Below are 5,928 nucleotides of genomic sequence, written 5' to 3'. Positions count from 1 at the left end.
CGATACTGGCTCTGTATTATTATTTACCTAATGTCGCAGAACACGCAATGGGTGAAGTTCTCCCAGATGTGGCAATTTACCGATTATTAATGATTGGCATTGGCGATTTTTGGGAGAAAAAAAAACTTTTTGTGTTTTCTATTTATGTACAAGTTTTGCACTAAATTTTGTCCCACGTTTTAAGCCAAACAACGATGCCACAAAACATTTGAAGTTGAAGTCTACCATTTAATATCTTGTGGCCACAAGTATTTTATGCCCACAATTTAACATTTCGTGTGCACAACATGTCTAGATCGTAGCCACAACTGTCATTTTTTTTTCCTGCCCATTTCATGTCTGAGGCTTCGTTTTTTTTTTTTTTTTCTACGCCCAGGTGGTCATTGTGGTTGTTGTTTTTGTGTCCTTCACGTATTCCTGTACTGCAGTCAAAGGCAACAATAAACAGCTGGTTTGTTTGTGTGGCCGCCTTGTTTACAGGCTGTTGTTGTGGTTGCATCAATTGTCAGTTTAGCCGATCTTTTTTGGATGTTCCTTCAATCGATATTCCCTTTTTTTTTTTTTTTTGTCCGCACACATTTTGTGGACCGACATCACGTTGCGTCCGCATGAGGCCGAGTCAGATTGGATCGGTTGCTTTTGGTGCGTGTCGCTAATGACTCATGAGCTTCCAAAATCTGCCAGTCTTCTTCAGCGTCTGTCATGTTTAGCACACGGGCCATTCCGACAGATCGCTTGCTTGTTGTAACTGCTAACTGGAACTGAAAACGAGTCATTTCGAATCATGTCGCGCACGCTCGTGAAGTGATTTCTGTTCCAACACGCAGGCTTTGAAGCGTCGTCGTCTTCTTCTTGCGCCCCTCCTCCGCCTTCATCTTCCCAGTTTAATTACCCACTATGCCCCCCCCAACCTCTACAACTCATTTGCAGCCCCCCAACTACTAATGAGACCACTAAACTGTCCTGTCAGACGAGCCTCTGGCTGTTCCACAACACTCTCATATGTGTACATAATTACAGACACCAGTTATGGCCCCCTGCAGGCGTTGCGTGTGCGTGTCATTCTATCTCAGTTGCGGGAAGTACTTCTGTGATTTTTTTTTTTTTTTTAATGAGATTTTTATGTTATCTGTACTTGACTTGATTTTTCTGTCCACTTTTTGATTCTACTTCCTACCTATGAACACCCACTCAAAATAGGTCGGTCACGTTTTTCAACTTGTGCGGAAAATGACGATTTAAAGAAAAAAGAAAAGTACCACTATGTCGAAATGAAGCTCCTCAACTCAGTTCAAAATGGCTGATTGGTACCAAGATGACAGCAAATCAGTGCTTTTGTCTAAATTAAAGTCCTCACAACATAACATAACAAACAAAGATGCTCTCAGATGGCAGTGAAGTCTTACTTTCGTGTCAATGAAGCTCCTCAACCGAACACAACATAGCTCCTTGACACAATAAGGCTCCTTCATTCACTCCACTCTATCACCTCGGCACCAAAATGGCAGCTTTGTTTTTTTTATTTGATTTATTTATTTACTTTTTCAAACCTGTACTTGTACTCAAGTACTCCTAAACACACTCACACATACAAGCTGCTAATTTCTAGCTCATGTGCGTCAAGTGATGTCATCATGTGTCGCCGAGCACGATGGGACAGCGGCTTTACGGCGTTGAGTCAAGCCGTGTGTTTGTGAACGCGTGCAGTTGTTGGTGGGGTGGGGGGGGGGGGGGGATGAACACTGGTGATGAATGTCTGGTCTCAGCTGACGCACAGTTTTTTACGGGCCTCTCCTCTACCGAGCCGCCGTCTGGCACGTCTACCTTACTCGCTTTGCCGATCCACGTGCCGCCTGACGGACTGGAATGGCACGTCCATTTTACAACGCAAGTAGCATTTACCAGGAAAGCGCAGACATTTGCATCCAAAAACATCCTGACAGGCTGAGCCCCATTGTCATAAACGGGGGGGGGGGGGGGGGGCGGAATTCTATGGGGAAGCACGGTGGGGTAGCGGTTAGCATGGGTTTGAATGCCGGCTCAAACCCTCCTGCGCACAGTTTTGATGTTATCCACGTGCTTTGGGGAGGTTTGACGCGGAGTCTTTTGTGGAACTGCCAATGGCGACCAGTCCATGATGTATGCCGCGTCACTTGCCAAAAGTCAGCTGGTATAGACTCCAGCTCACCCCCCCCCCCCCCCGCCCCACACACACACACACAAATTGTCCGTAGGTGTAAATGCAAATATGAATGCTTGCTTGTTTATATTGATTGATTGGTCACCAGCCAGTGTCTGTGTATTTTTGCCCGATATTAGGGTTTTTTTTCACAATTTTCATCTATTTCCGCATCCTTTCTTTTTTTTTTCCATCACATTTGTATATTTTTTTCCTTATTTATTGGGGGGCATTTGTCTCATTATGGAATTTCAAAATGTCTTCCATTTTTTTCCCAAATTGAACATGCTTCAATATGTTATTAATATTTTTTCCTGACATTTTTTTCCCTTGGTGCGTCCAAAATCATTTTTTTTATCTGTAATTTTTTTTTCTTAATGTTTGTGTTCTAACCATTTTGGATGGGACTTTTTCATGTTTTTTTCCTGCTGTATTGTTGTTTTATTGATTATTTATTTTGGTCAGGGTTTTTTTTCTTATAATGCGGGGGGTTTTTTTGCTTATTTTTCTTCTAATGCGTCTGTCTCTTTTTTTTCTTGAGTTTGTTCCAGCATTTATATATATTTCTTTATCATACAATTTTTGTGAAGCCTGCTTTTTTTTAATTTAAATTCATTTCCAAAGTCCTCTCGCCGCTCCTTCTCAATTAAGAAATGAAGTGGATCCACAGTTAGGAGCCATTAACTCATTCAGTACCAGCCAATTCTGGACCAAGTCTGAAAAGACGTTTAAAAACGTCTTCGGGAGTGAATGAGTTAAAAGGAAATCATCACACACACGCACACACACACACCCACACACACACAAATAGCGAGTGTGTAGTATGCTAGTGTATTGTGGTACTATTAAGGGTGTAAACACAATAATTAAAGCTGTGTTTAGTGTTTGTGTATAACGTGACAAAGTCAATTATGTGCTGCAGACATTCTTGAAGAGACTTCACCACTTTCCCCCTTTGCAATAAAAGCCGCAACATGCCCCGCAGATACACGCGCACACACACACACACACACACACACACACACACACACACACACACTCTGTCGCGTGTTCATGTCAGAACGAGGAACAAAACAAAGCAAAAATAATCTCCCGTTCCTGGATGAACTCTCATTCCCAGACAGACGCACACGCACGCCCACTGAAGGCTGTCATTAAGTCTTGTGAAGAGCGAGCCCAAGCAGCCCAGTGACAGTGCGAGGAAGATGAGGATGAGGATGATAACGACGAGACAGGCTTTGATGTCGTTCTTGAAAGCGTCTCACGCCCGAGCACAGGTAGTGTTATTAGTTCGCGCCGTCCGGCGCTGTGACGCCGAGGACCTTGGGGTTGGGGGGGGTGGTGCATGCCTGGCACCTCTTATCAAACAGGAAGTCGATGTCACGCTTGGTCCGTTGGACGATTTGTTGAAGTTGGAGTGGGGGCCGCGCCAGGGTTCCGTTGCCAAAACTACAATTTCAATTTCAATTCATTGATGTCAGGTTTAGATATTCCAATATTCCAAAAAAAATTTTCTCTCTTTCTTCTTTCTACATACATTCTTGCTGCTGGAGGCTGTAAATTTCCCCGGTGTGGGACGAATAAAGGATATCTTATCTTATTGTTCCCCTCTCTTGCCTCCATCTTTACTTCTGTTCTTGCTCTCGTTTCTTCTCTCCCTTCTTTCCTACGTGCTTCCTTTGATTCGCACCGTCCTTGCTTCCTTTGTTTTATCCTCCTTTCCCTTCTATCACGTTCTTTGTTTCCTTCCTTCATCAATTCTTTTCTTCATTCTTGTATCCTTCCTTCCCGATGTTCACATTGTTATTTCCCCCCCTTCCATTCTTGGTTTCACACTCCTTCCTTTCCTTCCTTCCTTCCTTCCTTCCTTCCTTCCTTCCTTCCTTCCTTTCAGACCCTTCTAGTTCTCAAACTTGTATCCTCAATCTTCCACTTTTCCTCACTTCACTCTGGCCTCCCCCCCCTTCTTTCCATCTTTCCTTCCTTCCTTTCAGCTTTCCTTCCTCTTTCCTTTCCTGTCCTCCCTCCCTTCCATTCATCCTTGTTTCCTTCCTCCCTCAAACAAATGAATCGAAAAAGTCCAGAAATTTCAAATTCAATCACCCTCTCACCTGATAACATGATAAGCTGTCCACTGTAGTAACCGCTGTCTCTGAAAGGGTTCAATTGCCCGTGGAACTTGAGTCTGAGATGCGCCTTGACACTCCAGTGGCGGCCAGTCCGGATTGCACCCCGCTTCTCTCACCAAAAAGTCAACTGCTTCAGCTCACCTGTGACCCTGTACTTAAATGTTGACTTAAAATCTTGTGACTGCGCCCCCCCCCCCCATCCCAAAGTCAAATCCAGGCTGGAAGGTTTACTGATGGTAAATCTGATGAAACGTTACTTACTTTCAAGTACAGTTTCAGCAAGCTTTTACAGGAAATGTGGCCTTCGTTTGCACGTGGTCCGCTGCTTTGTTTACGACTTGTCGCCGTTTGCCCCCCCCCCCCCCCCCGTCCCCCTCTGCCTTCCTGTCGCTGGTTTGTGAAAGGGCGGAGGGGGGTTGGGGGGGGGGGGCGGTCAATGATTAGGATGATTCAGCCTTCATCATGACTGCCGGACCTCCGCGACGCCCTCCACCGTATTTACCGTAAAAAAATGCTTGCTGGGGGCGGGAGGGAAACACTTTGGCTTCCGGAAATGTAGTCACACTGGAACGCAGTGCGTGCGTTAGAGACAAATGATAGACACAGTGAAGTGATGTTTATAAATGTGCATGTGGGTGAAAATGCAACCCCCCCCCCCCAAAAAAAAACTACATACATATTCATTTTGTTTTGTATATCGTCAAACAAACATAAATACACACCTTATGCTTAATATGTGTTTACATATTCTTTATTTTATTTTTATACTTATTTATGCATCTTCCTCATTTATTAACTTTTTGTTGTACATGTTCCGTACTTTAAATTTGCTTTTTAAAAAATATAAATTTTCCTTATTCAGTTATTAAAATTTAGTTTTTTTTCCTTACTCATTTTTTTGGGTTATTTTTCTTTTTTTTCTTACATGTTCCTTATATTTATAATATTTTTCAATGTCTTTAAATCTTTTGGGGGTAATATTTTAAATCTTTTCAAAAAAAATTTTTGGGCACTCTCATGTGCATGAGTGGCATCCACATTTTCGCACTTTCACATCGACTTGTCTGCGCTTTTGGCAGGTTGACGGCGCAAACAGAAAATTAATTGGCGGTTCGCATTCTCAGGAGACGCGTCACAAACGGTTCCCGCCAAGGCATGGACTTAAGATGCCGAAGGGAAGCGACAAGTTTCCCTCACACAAATAAGAGGACGGAAGAACTGAAAGATGATGAGTCAAATGTTGGGGCAGGGGGGGGCTCATTGGGGGGGGCTCTCAGGAAACACGATGGTAGAGCACAGCATCACTTCCTGTTCATTCATCATGGCGGCTCATATTGAAGTTCTGATTTCGCTCATGACAATACAGTCATTTCAAAATAGTCATACATTCTGTAGCCTGCTTAAGTAAAAGTATTTTGCACCGAAACTAATCTGACGACTACAATTTATCCTAAACGTGACCAAAGAAAATGAGGTTTTGTTTTTAATTTACCCACCTATGAGTATGAACGCTTGTCCTTGCGACTGGCTAGCAAAGCAGTTCAGGATGCAGCCCTCTTCTCTCGCCAGAAGTCAGCTCGTATACATTCCGGCGCATCCACATGTGAAGACGACTCTTTG

Source organism: Hippocampus zosterae, chromosome 5, assembly GCF_025434085.1.
Source record: "Hippocampus zosterae strain Florida chromosome 5, ASM2543408v3, whole genome shotgun sequence".
Classification (NCBI taxonomy): Eukaryota; Metazoa; Chordata; class Actinopteri; order Syngnathiformes; family Syngnathidae; genus Hippocampus; species Hippocampus zosterae.
This window is presented reverse-complemented; position numbering follows the sequence as displayed.